Genomic DNA, 16,470 nt, shown 5'->3' on the forward strand with positions numbered 1-16,470 from the left:
ATTTTCAACAATAGCAACATTTTCAACAACTGCAACATTTTCAACAACAGCAACATTTTCAACAACAGCAACATATTCAACAACAGCAACATTTTCAGCAACAGCAATATTTTCAAATAAAGCATCATTTTTACTACAGAAACATTTTTTGCAATTGCAACATTTTCAACTACAGCAACATTTTCATCAACAGCAGCTTTTTCAACAACAGCAACATTTTCATCAACAGCAAAATTTTCATCAACAACAACATTTTCAACAACAGCAACATTTTCAACAACAGCAACATTTTCAACAAAAGCAATATTTTTAACAACAGTAATATTTTTAACAACAGCAACATTTTCAACAACAGCAACATTTTCAACAACATAAACATTTTCAACAACAGCAACATTTTCATTAACAGCAACATTTACATCGGCAGCAACATTTTCATCAACAGCAACAGTTTCACCAACAGCGACATTTTCATCAACAGCAACATTTTCAACAACAGCAACATATTCAACAACAGCAACATTTTCATTAGCAGCAACATTTTCAACAACATTAACATTTTCAACAACAGCAACATTTTCAACAACAGCAACATTTTCAACAACAGCAACATTTTCAACAACAGCAACATTTTCATCAACAGCAACATTTTCATCAACAGCAACATTTTCATCAACAGCAACATTTTCATCAACAGACATTTTCATCAACAGCAACATTTTCATCAACAGCAAAATTTTCATCAACAACAACATTTTCAGCAACAGCAACATTTTCAACAACAGCAACATTTTCAACAAAAGCAATATTTTTAACAACAGTAATATTTTTAACAACAGCAACATTTTCAACAACAGCAACATTTTCAACAACAGCAACATTTTCAACAACATAAACATTTTCAACAACAGCAACATTTTCATTAACAGCAACATTTACATCAGCAGCAACATTTTCATCAACAGCAACAGTTTCACCAACAGCAACATTTTCATCAACAGCAACATTTTCAACAACAGCAACATATTCAACAACAGCAACATTTTCATTAGCAGCAACATTATAAACAGCAGCAACATTTTCAACAACAGCAACATTTTCAACAACAGCAACATTTTCAACAACAGCAACATTTTCAACAACAGCAACATTTTCACCAACAGCAACACTTTCATCAACAGCAACATTTTCATCAACAGCAACATTTTCATCAACAGACATTTTCATCAACAGCAACATTTTCATCAACAGCAACATTTTCATCAATAGCAACATTATCATCAACAGCAACATTTTCAACAACAGCAACATTTTCAACAACTGCAATATTTTCAACAACAGCAACATTTTCAACAAAAGCAACATTTTCATCAACAGCAACATTTTAATTAACAGCAACTTTTTCATCAACAGCAACATTTTCTTCAACAGCAACATTTTCATCATTAGCAACATTTTCATCATCAGGAACATTTTCAACAACAGGAACATTTTGAACAACAGCAACATTTTCATCAACAGTAAAAATTTCATCAAAAGCAACATTTTCAACAACAGCAACATTTTCAACAACAGCAACATCTTCCACAACAGCATCATTTTCAACAATAGCAACATTTTCAACAACAGCAACAGTTTCAACAACAGCAACATTTTCAACAACAGCAACATATGCAACAACAGCAACATTTTCAACAATAGCAACATTTTCAACAACAGCAACATTTTCAGCAACAGCTATATTTTCAACAAAAGCATCATTTTTACTATAGCAACATATTTTGCAACTGCAACATTTTCAACTTCAGCAACATTTTCATCAACAGCAGCATTTTTAACAACAGCAAAATTTTCATCAACAGCAGAATTTTCATCAACAACAACATTTTCAACAACAGCAACATTTTCAACAACAGCAACATTTTTAACAAAAGCAATATTTTTAACAACAGCAATATTTTCAACAACAGCAACATTTTCAACAACAATAACAACATTTTCAACAACATAAACATTTTCAACAACAGCAACCTTTTTCATTAACAGCAACATTTACATCAACAGCAACATTTTCATCAACAGCAACATTTTCATCAACAGCAACATTTTCAACAACAGCAACATTTTCAACAACAGCAACATATTCAACAACAGCAACATTTTCATCAACAGCAACATTTTCAACAACAGCAACATTTTCAACAAAAGCTACATTTTCAACAACAGCAACATTTTCAACAACAGCAACATTTTCAACAACAGCAACATTTTAAACAACATAAACATTTTCAACAACAGCAACATTTTCATTAACAGCAACATTTTCATTAGCAGCAACATTTTCAACAGCAGCAACATTTTCAATAACAGCAACATTTTCAACAACAGCAATTTTTACAACATAAGCAACATTTTCAACGACAGCATCATTTTCAACAACAACAAAATTTTCAACAAAGGCATCATTTTTACTACAGCAACATTTTTTGCAACAGCAACATTTTCAACTACAGCAACCTTTTCATCAACAGCAGCAATTTCAACAACAGCAACATTTTCATCAACAGCAACATTTTCATCAACAGCAACTCCTTCAACAACAGCAACATTTTCAACAACAGCAACATTTTCAAAACTGCAACATTTTCAACAACAGCAACATTTTCAACAACAGCAACATTTTCAACAACAGCAACATTTTCAACAACAGCAACATTTTCAACAACAGCAACATTTTCAACAACAGCATTATTTTCGACAACAGCAACATTTTCAACAACATAAACATTTTCAACAACAGCAACATTTTCATCAACAGCAACATTTTCATCAGCAGCAACATTTTCATCAACAGCAACAGTTTCAACAACAGTAACATTTTCAACAACAGCATCATTTTCAACAACAGCAACATTTTCAACAAAAGCTACATTTTCAACAACAGCAACATTTTCAACAACAGCATCATTTTCAACTACAGCAACATTTTAAACAACATAAACATTTTCAACAACAGCAAAATTTTCATTAACAGCAACATTTTCATTAGCAGCAACATTTTCAACAGCAGCAACATTTTCAATAAAAGCAACATTTTCAACAACAGCAACATTTGCAACAAAAGCAATATTTTCAACATTTGCAACATTTTCAAAACCGGCATTATTTTCAACAACAGCAACATTTTCAACAACAATAACAACATTTTCAACAACATAAACATTTTCAACAACAGCAACCTTTTTCATTAACAGCAACATTTACATCAGCAGCAACATTTTCATCAACAGCAACAGTTTCATCAACAGCAACATTTTTAACAACAGCAACATTTTCAACAACAGCAACATTTTCAACAACAGCAACATTTTCAACAACAGCAACATTTTCAACAACAGCAACATTTTCAACAAAAGCTACATTATCAACAACAGCATTATTTTCAACAACAGCATCATTTTCAACAACAGCAACATTTTAAACAACATAAACATTTTCAACGACAGCAACATTTTCATTAACAGCAACATTTTCATCAGCAGCAACATTTTCAACAGCAGCAACATTTTCAATAACAGCAACATTTTCAACAACAGCAACATTTGCAAAAAAAGCAATATTTTCAACAACTGCAACATTTTCAAAACCGCCATTATTTTCAACAAAAGCAACATTTTCATCAACAGCAATATTTTAATCAACAGCAACTTTTTCATCAACAACAACATTTTCATTAACAGCAACATTTTCATCATTAGCAACATTCTCATCATCAGCAACATTTACAACAACAGGATCATTTTCAACAACAGCAAAATTTCCATCAACAGCAAAATTTTCATCAAAAGAAACATTTTCAACAAAAGCAACATTTTCAACAACAGCAACATTTTCAACAACAGCAACATTTTCAACAACAGCATATTTTTCAAAAACAGCAACATTTTCACCAACAGCAACACTTTCATCAACAGCCAGATTTTCATCAACAGCAACATTTTCATCAACAGACATTTTCATCAACAGCAACATTTTCATCAACAGCAACATTATCATCAACAGCAACATTTTCAACAACAGCAACATTTTCAACAACTGCAGTATTTTCAAAAACTGCAACATCTTCATCAACAGCAACATTTTCAACAAAAGCAACATTTTCATCAACAGCAACATTTTAATCAACAGCAACGTTTTCATCAACGGCAACATTTTCATCAACAGCAACATTTTAATCAACAGCAACTTTTTCATCAACGGGTACATTTTCATCAACAGCAACATTTTCATCATTAGCAACATTTTCATCATCAGCAACATTTTCAACAACAGGAACATTTTCAACAACAGCAACATTTTCCTCAACAGCAAAATTTTCATCAAAAGCAACATTTTCAACAACAGCAACATTTTCAACAATAGAAACATTTTCCACAACAGCATCATTTTCAACAACAGCAACATTTTCAACAACTGCAACATTTTCAACAACAGCAACATTTTCAACAACAGCAACATATTCAACAACAGCAACATTATCATTAACAGCAATATTTTCAACAACTGCAACATTTTCAACAACAGCATCATTTTCAACAACAGCAACATTTTAAACAACATAAACATTTTCAACAACAGGTAAATTTTCATTAACAGCAACATTTTCATTAGCAGCAACATTTTCAACAGCAGCAACATTTTCAATAAAAGCAACATTTTCAACAACAGCAACATTTGCAACAAAAGCAATATTTTCAACAACTGCAACATTTTCAAAACCGGCATTATTTTCAACAACAGCAACATTTTCAACAACAATAACAACATTTTCAACAACATAAACATTTTCAACAACAGCAACCTTTTTCATTAACAGCAACATTTACATCAGCAGCAACATTTTCATCAACAGCAACAGTTTCATCAACAGCAACATTTTCAACAACAGCAACATTTTCAACAACAGCAACATATTCAACAACAGCAACATTTTCAAAAACAGCATCATTTTCAACTACAGCAACATTTTAAACAACATAAACATTTTCAACAACAGCAAAATTTTCATTAACAGCAACATTTTCATTAGCAGCAACATTTTCAACAGCAGCAACATTTTCAATAAAAGCAACATTTTCAACAACAGCAACATTTGCAACAAAAGCAATATTTTCAACATTTGCAACATTTTCAAAACCGGCATTATTTTCAACAACAGCAACATTTTCAACAACAATAACAACATTTTCAACAACATAAACATTTTCAACAACAGCAACCTTTTTCATTAACAGCAACATTTACATCAGCAGCAACATTTTCATCAACAGCAACAGTTTCATCAACAGCAACATTTTCAACAACAGCAACATTTTCAACAACAGCAACATATTCAACAACAGCAACATTTTCAAAAACAGCAACATTTTCAACAACAGCAACATTTTCAACAAAAGCTACATTTTCAACAACAGCAACATTTTCAACAACAGCATCATTTTCAACAACAGCAACATTTTAAACAACATAAACATTTTCAACAACAGCAACATTTTCATTAACAGCAACATTTTCATTAGCAGCAACATTTTCAACAGCAGCAACATTTTCAATAACAGCAACATTTTCAACAACAGCAATTTTTACAACATAAGCAACATTTTCAACGACAGCATCATTTTCAACAACAACAAAATTTTCAACAAAGGCATCATTTTTACTACAGCAACATTTTTTGCAACAGCAACATTTTCAACTACAGCAACCTTTTCATCAACAGCAGCAATTTCAACAACAGCAACATTTTCATCAACAGCAACATTTTCATCAACAGCAACTCCTTCAACAACAGCAACATTTTCAACAACAGCAACATTTTCAAAACTGCAACATTTTCAACAACAGCAACATTTTCAACAACAGCAACATTTTCAACAACAGCAACATTTTCAACAACAGCAACATTTTCAACAACAGCAACATTTTCAACAACAGCATTATTTTCGACAACAGCAACATTTTCAACAACATAAACATTTTCAACAACAGCAACATTTTCATCAACAGCAACATTTTCATCAGCAGCAACATTTTCATCAACAGCAACAGTTTCAACAACAGTAACATTTTCAACAACAGCATCATTTTCAACAACAGCAACATTTTTAACAAAAGCAATATTTTTAACAACAGCAATATTTTCAACAACAGCAACATTTTCAACAACAATAACAACATTTTCAACAACATAAACATTTTCAACAACAGCAACCTTTTTCATTAACAGCAACATTTACATCAGCAGCAACATTTTCATCAACAGCAACAGTTTCATCAACAGCAACATTTTCAACAACAGCAACATTTTCAACAACAGCAACATATTCAACAACAGCAACATTTTCAAAAACAGCAACATTTTCAACAACAGCAACATTTTCAACAAAAGCTACATTTTCAACAACAGCAACATTTTCAACAACAGCATCATTTTCAACAACAGCAACATTTTAAACAACATAAACATTTTCAACAACAGCAACATTTTCATTAACAGCAACATTTTCATTAGCAGCAACATTTTCAACAGCAGCAACATTTTCAATAACAGCAACATTTTCAACAACAGCAATTTTTACAACATAAGCAACATTTTCAACGACAGCATCATTTTCAACAACAGCAACATTTGCAAAAAAAGCAATATTTTCAACAACTGCAACGTTTTCAAAACCGGCATTATTTTTAACAAAAGCAACATTTTCATCAACAGCAATATTTTAATCAACAGCAACTTTTTCATCAACAGCAACATTTTCATTAACAGCAACATTTTCATCATTAGCAACATTCTCATCATCAGCAACATTTACAACAACAGGATCATTTTCAACAACAGCAAAATTTCCATCAACAGCAAAATTTTCATCAAAAGAAACATTTTCAACAAAAGCAACATTTTCAACAACAGCAACATTTTCAACAACAGCAACATTTTCAACAACAGCAACATTTTCAAAAACAGCAACATTTTCACCAACAGCAACATTTTCATCAACAGCAAGATTTTCATCAACAGCAACATTTTCAACAACAGCAACATTTTCAAAAACAGCAATATTTTCAACAACTGCAACATTTTCAAAACCGGCATTATTTTCAACAAAAGCAACATTTTCATCAACAGCAATATTTTAATCAACAGAAACTTTTTCATCAACAGCAACATTTTCATCAACAGCAACATTTTCATCATTAGCAACATTCTCATCAACAGCAACATTTTCAACAACAGGATCATTTTCAACAACTGCAAAATTTCCATCAACAGCAAAATTTTCATCAAAAGAAACATTTTCAACAAAAACAACAATTTCAACAACAGCAACATTTTCAACAACAGCAACATTTTCATCAACAGCAACATTTTCATCAACAGACATTTTCATCAACAGCAACATTTTCATCAACAGCAACATTATCATCAACAGCAACATTTTCAACAACAGCAACATTTTCAACAACTGCAATATTTTCAACAACTGCAACATCTTCAACAACAGCAACATTTTCAACAACAGCAACATTTTCAACCACAGCAACATATTCAACAACAGCAACATTTTCAACAACAGCCACAATTTCACACACAGCAACATTTTCATCAACAGAACTTTTCATCAACAGCAACATTTTCATCAACAGCAACATTTTCATCAACAGCAACATTATCATTAACAGCAACATTTTCAACAACAGCAACATTTTCAACAACAGCAATATTTTCAACAACTGCAACATTTTCAACAACAGCATCATTTTCAACAACAGCAACATTTTAAACAACATAAACATTTTCAACAACAGCAAAATTTTCATTAACAGCAACATTTTCATTAGCAGCAACATTTTCAACAGCAGCAACATTTTCAATAAAAGCAACATTTTCAACAACAGCAACATTTGCAACAAAAGCAATATTTTCAACAACTGCAACATTTTCAAAACCGGCATTATTTTCAACAACAGCAACATTTTCAACAACAATAACAACATTTTCAACAACATAAACATTTTCAACAACAGCAACCTTTTTCATTAACAGCAACATTTACATCAGCAGCAACATTTTCATCAACAGCAACATTTTCAACAACAGCAACATTTTCAACAACAGCAACATATTCAACAACAGCAACATTTTCAAAAACAGCAACATTTTCAACAACAGCAACATTTTCAACAAAAGCTACATTATCAACAACAGCATTATTTTCAACAACAGCATCATTTTCAACAACAGCAACATTTTAAACAACATAAACATTTTCAACAACAGCAACATTTTCATTAACAGCAACATTTTCATTAGCAGCAACATTTTCAACAGCAGCAACATTTTCAATAACAGCAACATTTTCAACAACAGCAACATTTGCAAAAAAAGCAATATTTTCAACAACTGCAACATTTTCAAAACCAGCATTATTTTCAACAAAAGCAACATTTTCATCAACAGCAATATTTTAATCAACAGCAACTTTTTCATCAACAGCAACATTTTCATTAACAGCAACATTTTCATCATTAGCAACATTCTCATCATCAGCAACATTTACAACAACAGGATCATTTTCAACAACAGCAAAATTTCCATCAACAGCAACATTTTCATCAAAAGAAACATTTTCAACAACAGCAACATTTTCAACAACAGCAACATTTTCAACAACAGCAACATTTTCAACAACAGCAACATTTTCAAAAACAGCAACATTTTCACCAACAGCAACATTTTCATCAACAGCAAGATTTTCATCAACAGCAACATTTTCATCAACAGACATTTTCATCAACAGCAACATTTTCATCAACAGCAACATTATCATCAACAGCAACATTTTCAACAACAGCAACATTTTCAACAACAGCAACATTTTCAAAAACAGCAACATTTTCATCAACAGCAACATTTTCAACAAAAGCAACATTTTCATCAACAGCAACATTTTAATCAACAGCAACTTTTTCATCAACAGCAACATTTTCATCAACAGCAACATTTTAATCAACAGCAACATTTTCATCAACGGGTACATTTTCATCAACAGCAACATTTTCATCAATAGCAACATTTTCAACATCAGCAACATTTTCAACAACAGGAACATTTTCAACAACAGCAACATTTTCATCAACAGCAACATTTTCATCAAAAGCAACATTTTCAACAACAGCAACATTTTCTACAACAGAAACATTTTCAACAACAGCATCATTTTCAACAATAGCAACATTTTCAACAACTGCAACATTTTCAACAACAGCAACATTTTCAACAACAGCAACATATTCAACAACAGCAACATTTTCAGCAACAGCAATATTTTCAAATAAAGCATCATTTTTACTACAGAAACATTTTTTGCAATTGCAACATTTTCAACTACAGCAACATTTTCATCAACAGCAGCTTTTTCAACAACAGCAACATTTTCATCAACAGCAAAATTTTCATCAACAACAACATTTTCAACAACAGCAACATTTTCAACAACAGCAACATTTTCAACAAAAGCAATATTTTTAACAACAGTAATATTTTTAACAACAGCAACATTTTCAACAACAGCAACATTTTCAACAACATAAACATTTTCAACAACAGCAACATTTTCATTAACAGCAACATTTACATCGGCAGCAACATTTTCATCAACAGCAACAGTTTCACCAACAGCGACATTTTCATCAACAGCAACATTTTCAACAACAGCAACATATTCAACAACAGCAACATTTTCATTAGCAGCAACATTTTCAACAGCATTAACATTTTCAACAACAGCAACATTTTCAACAACAGCAACATTTTCAACAACAGCAACATTTTCAACAACAGCAACATTTTCACCAACAGCAACATTTTCATCAACAGCAACATTTTCATCAACAGCAACATTTTCATCAACAGACATTTTCATCAACAGCAACATTTTCATCAACAGCAACATTTTCATCAACAACAACATTTTCAGCAACAGCAACATTTTCAACAACAGCAACATTTTCAACAAAAGCAATATTTTTAACAACAGTAATATTTTTAACAACAGCAACATTTTCAACAACAGCAACATTTTCAACAACAGCAACATTTTCAACAACATAAACATTTTCAACAACAGCAACATTTTCATTAACAGCAACATTTACATCAGCAGCAACATTTTCATCAACAGCAACAGTTTCACCAACAGCAACATTTTCATCAACAGCAACATTTTCAACAACAGCAACATATTCAACAACAGCAACATTTTCATTAGCAGCAACATTTTAAACAGCAGCAACATTTTCAACAACAGCAACATTTTCAACAACAGCAACATTTTCAACAACAGCAACATTTTCAACAACAGCAACATTTTCACCAACAGCAACACTTTCATCAACAGCAACATTTTCATCAACAGCAACATTTTCATCAACAGACATTTTCATCAACAGCAACATTTTCATCAACAGCAACATTTTCATCAACAGCAACATTATCATCAACAGCAACATTTTCAACAACAGCAACATTTTCAACAACTGCAATATTTTCAACAACAGCAACATTTTCAACAAAAGCAACATTTTCATCAACAGCAACATTTTAATTAACAGCAACTTTTTCATCAACAGCAACATTTTCTTCAACAGCAACATTTTCATCATCAGCAACATTTTCATCATCAGGAACATTTTCAACAACAGGAACATTTTCAACAACAGCAACATTTTCATCAACAGTAAAAATTTCATCAAAAGCAACATTTTCAACAACAGCAACATTTTCAACAACAGCAACATCTTCCACAACAGCATCATTTTCAACAATAGCAACATTTTCAACAACAGCAACAGTTTCAACAACAGCAACATTTTCAACAACAGCAACATTTTCAACAACAGCAACATTTTCAACAATAGCAACATTTTCAACAACAGCAACATTTTCAGCAACAGCTATATTTTCAACAAAAGCATCATTTTTACTATAGCAACATATTTTGCAACTGCAACATTTTCAACTTCAGCAACATTTTCATCAACAGCAGCATTTTTAACAACAGCAAAATTTTCATCAACAGCAGAATTTTCATCAACAACAACATTTTCAACAACAGCAACATTTTCAACAACAGCAACATTTTTAACAAAAGCAATATTTTTAACAACAGCAATATTTTCAACAACAGCAACATTTTCAACAACAATAACAACATTTTCAACAACATAAACATTTTCAACAACAGCAACCTTTTTCATTAACAGCAACATTTTCATCAACAGCAACATTTTCATCAACAGCAACATTTTCATCAACAGCAACATTTTCAACAACAGCAACATTTTCAACAACAGCAACATATTCAACAACAGCAACATTTTCATCAACAGCAACATTTTCAACAACAGCAACATTTTCAACAAAAGCTACATTTTCAACAACAGCAACATTTTCAACAACAGCAACATTTTCAACAACAGCAACATTTTAAACAACATAAACATTTTCAACAACAGCAACATTTTCATTAACAGCAACATTTTCATTAGCAGCAACATTTTCAACAGCAGCAACATTTTCAATAACAGCAACATTTTCAACAACAGCAATTTTTACAACATAAGCAACATTTTCAACGACAGCATCATTTTCAACAACAACAAAATTTTCAACAAAGGCATCATTTTTACTACTGCAACATTTTTTGCAACAGCAACATTTTCAACTACAGCAACCTTTTCATCAACAGCAGCAATTTCAACAACAGCAACATTTTCATCAACAGCAACATTTTCATCAACAGCAACTCCTTCAACAACAGCAACATTTTCAACAACAGCAACATTTTCAAAACTGCAACATTTTCAACAACAGCAACATTTTCAACAACAGCAACATTTTCAACAACAGCAACATTTTCAACAACAGCAACATTTTCAACAACAGCAACATTTTCAACAACAGCATTATTTTCGACAACAGCAACATTTTCAACAACATAAACATTTTCAACAACAGCAACATTTTCATCAACAGCAACATTTTCATCAGCAGCAACATTTTCATCAACAGCAACAGTTTCAACAACAGTAACATTTTCAACAACAGCATCATTTTCAACAACAGCAACATTTTCAACAAAAGCTACATTTTCAACAACAGCAACATTTTCAACAACAGCATCATTTTCAACAACAGCAACATTTTAAACAACATAAACATTTTCATCAACAGCAGCATTTTCATCAACAGCAACAACAACGTGTGTGTTTTTTTGGGTTTCTCATACCCATCAGGATATCCTTTAGGTGCGAGATAGGCAATTAGCGGAATTTTAATATAAATGGTTCAAAATTGTGAGTTTTACGGCTTTCTTAGGCATATTTTATTAATAATTACGCTAGTTTATTAGTAATATAAATTCAATTAAAAAAATTAAAAAAACTTAGAAATTTCTCTGAGCTTTGGGGGGGGAGGGGGGGTTTATCCCCCAAAATCCCCCCTCGCTGCGCCACTGCCAGGTATAGATGAATTCCAGCAGAGCTAATTAAAAATGCGGGAGAGAATGCTTTAATTCAACTGCACAAAACTATTCTCAGTAGCTATGTTATCAACACGAGGTATACTTTGTGAGTGTGAGGAATATTATCATTCCTATTCCTGAAAAGAAGAGAGCAGAGAAGTGTGAAGATTTTTGGAGCAAATGCATGATGTCTCATGCGTCGAAAATACTGTCAAGAATTATCTTCAGGAGAATAGAATGAAGACCAGAGAATTCCTGAATGAGGACCAATTTGGGTTCAGAAAAAGTAAGGGTACATGAGAAGCAATTTTGGCTCTTAGGCTACTTGTAGAGAAGAGATCGAAGAAGAGAAAACCGACATTCATAGCATTTGTCGATATAGAGAAGGCATTTGATAACGTGGAATTAAATGCTTAGAATTCTGAAAGAAATTCGAGTGTTCTGCTGTGGCGCCGACTCCATGGGGCCTGAGGGGGCCTGAGCCCCCTCGAAAATTCGTTATGGGCGTGAGGAAAAAATGTGTCAGGCTTGTCTATTTTTCCCGGAGTATCCAGATATCGACATTCGAGTTATCAGGGTTCTAATATTGATCATATGACTCTTCTAAAATGCTTAAAAAACTTAAAATTCACTACTTTTGAAATTTCTCGGGGCAAGATTCCCGGTTTGGGCCCCCAATATTTTTGTAAGTCGGCATCCCTAGTGTTTTGCAGTGATCGTAGAATCGTTCACAATTTGTTCTGAAGCCAAGGAGCTTTGGTAAAATGAGGACCCAACTATTCTGAAGCAAGGAGAGGAAAAAGTGAGACAAGGGTGTGCACTATCTCCGTAAGTTTTAATCTCTACCTATATTGAGAAAGCTATCAATGAAATCAAAGAGATGGCTTTGGTAGTTAATATCAATGGAGAAAGAATATGCGGCGATTTGCCGATGACGTAGCAGTCATAGTCGAGACAGAAAATGACTCGAAGAAGATTTTGACAAATATGGAAAGGGCAATGGCCAGTTATCAGCTGAAAATCAACAAAAAGAAAACTAACATATTTGTATGCAGCAAAAGAGACTGAGACTAATGTCAAACTAGGAAAACAAAAGGTTGAAGAGACGCCACCGCTAGCATCGCCTCTAACGGAAGTAGATGGTCATTGAACTTGAGGGGAAGGATAAATCTGGACGATGAGAGAAGTGAGGAAGGTTCTTCCGGTCCTTCAGCTTTGGGAAAAGAAATCAGGTTACATTAGAGCAATAGGATTAGATATCTTCCAGAGTATCATATTTCCTCCCACGGTGGGAGTCCCACCTCTTTTCATTAGCAGAACTTCAGTAGATTACTTGCTTCGAAGCTCTCCTTTTCAGGAGGGCGGCTGTAAGTATGAGTCACTTATAGTGGGCTCTGGGGCGACAAAACAATAACTTATCTCATTTATTGTTTTACCCCAATAGATACAGAAAATTATATATACATGCAAAAAATAAAAAACAAAGAAATCCAAATACGACGCAAATCTGACCATATTTACAGAAGTTAGGACCCCCAACTTTTTTAGTAAGTCGGCATCCATAACGTTTTGCAGTGATCGTAGAATCGTTGACAATTTGTACTAAAGCCAATCAGCTGTGAATGTGGGCCTAACTGTTCTGAATCAAAGAGAGGAAAAGGAGTGGGACAAGGGTGTGCACTGTCGCCGTAAGTTTTAATCTCTACCTATAATATTAAGAAAGCTATCAATGAAATCAAAGAGAAGGCTTTGGAAGTCAATATCAGTGGAGAAAGAATAGAAGAAAGTTGGTGATGGTGGTTCAAACTTTCACCAACTCAAGGGGCCTCTTGCTGTTGAGTTGCTACATAGAAGGGAATGTCTCCCTCGTCAAAGTCCCCTCAATACATACTTCCCTCTGTCTTCCTTCTTTATTCCACTCTGCTCATGCATCTTGTTTATCGTGTGCTTATATAAGCATATGCAAGTATATACTTGCATGAGCAAGTCTCTTGTGCCAAATTTCCAAGTACGCTGCTAGCAGCGCAACGGAATGGAGTGCACATTCCGGCCATGTGGCATATTTACTTCAATAATATACATGCTATTAACCTTCATTGCCTGAATTATGCGGTCTTCCCCTCCATTAATTCTATGGCAGTTCTTCCTTCCTATGTTATGTTTGGCTCAGAGGTGCGACGTCGCCCGTACGGCATCCGAGCGCACTTGCCGATCGGGGAATCGGACGGCGAGCCAACGGAGCAAGGTGACTACATAGAGGAAGCCCAATTCCATTCCATAGAAGGTTGATTCCTTTGCCAATTCAGTCGCATTTAAATCGGCTTTCAAAAATGTCTGCGGCGCGGTGACGAGTGCAGTTCGATCCACATTTTTCCAATATTTTGCAATATAATGTTTATAATTGCGAGGAATATCATTGAAAAATCATGCATTTGATAGACCACAACAGCATGTGCATAAATTTCGTTTAATACCCCTGATTATACCGTATTTCTCCGTGCAACTCGGATCACTTAGTCCGTCAGCGACGCGAGTGGCGACTTTGTAAACCCATTTAAATGCGCGGTGAGTGACAACACATTTAGAGGCCGACAATGATCCTCTTTTGCAATATTCGTGCAACGGATGGTGAGGGGCCTCCCACATGCCTTGTCTACACTACACACTTAACTTCAGTGACTTCACTTAAATATAATCTTAAATGTGGTGCGGTAGCTACACTTGAGCTTTAAGTCGACTTCAGCACCGTGATTGTCTATATCGGGAAACAGTTATGTTGACAGATGAAGGTCTAGGAGAGCAATTAGTGATTCTTTGATCCAAAGCGACTGTTATTTGAAATAAACTTCCAAACTCCGTGAATTAACCATTTTGGATTCAGAAGGTTAAAAGGAAAGACCGATTTCAGTTCCTGAGGGAACGCTATATGGCGAGAGGTGATGGAGTCAGAGGAATTTAGAATTACTAAGCGTGACTTCGTGGAATGACATATTCATAACGTAAACAAAAACACTTATTGCTAGTCAAATTCCACTGCTTTATTAAAACCATTGATGTTAAATTTCAACCATTAATTCCTCCCACGTCCAATGAAATCGCCACATCTTATCTCCCTCGGCATCCCAAGGACTAACATTAAAGCCCTATGCAATATAGTTTCAATAAGAGTGTGTGGGAAGTTACTGAGTGCATTCGGTTACGTTATATTCGATTATGACACCATGGAAAATGAGCTGTTTTACCGGATCCTCTGCCGTCGTCTCATTGTCAGTCTTAAAATTCCTTAAAACGTTTCTAAGTTTTATAAATCGAGTTTCACCGTGAGCAACAGGCATAGCAATTAGTTTTCACAGAAATAAAACAAACAATAAGATGAGAAACACTACAAAATAAATTCGTCGAATTAATATCCCCAACACTAGAAATTAACTAACGAAATAGAACGCTCAATAACCACATCATAAAATACAGCACAACTTAGAACATAATCAACGGGATGATGTGAGATGGGTATTATGTGCCATTTACAACACATGAAGAGCTTCAACCGTGCGGAAACAGTTGCCTACGCAATTTAAGTTGGGTTCTAAGATGACTTAAGTGGAGGTGTACTTAAATGAAGCTGGTGACACCTACACTACCAACTTAAATACAGAGCCAACTTAAGTAGTCACTTAAGTTACTAGTGTAGACCCGGCAACAGCGCGGGGAGGCGGATAGTAACTTCAGCCAGCAACGATTGTCACTACTATCGCCTGCCGTCGAGTAGACAGCCAATTGGAAGCCAATCCGATTTAAATAGACCAAACGGACGTTTGCAGTAAAACGTAAACATTCGAGTGAAGAGAAATCGTAAAATTGCGAACAAATTTCAACGGTGAAATCAATT

This window comes from Ischnura elegans, chromosome 1, assembly GCF_921293095.1.
Source record: "Ischnura elegans chromosome 1, ioIscEleg1.1, whole genome shotgun sequence".
NCBI lineage: Eukaryota > Metazoa > Arthropoda > Insecta > Odonata > Coenagrionidae > Ischnura > Ischnura elegans.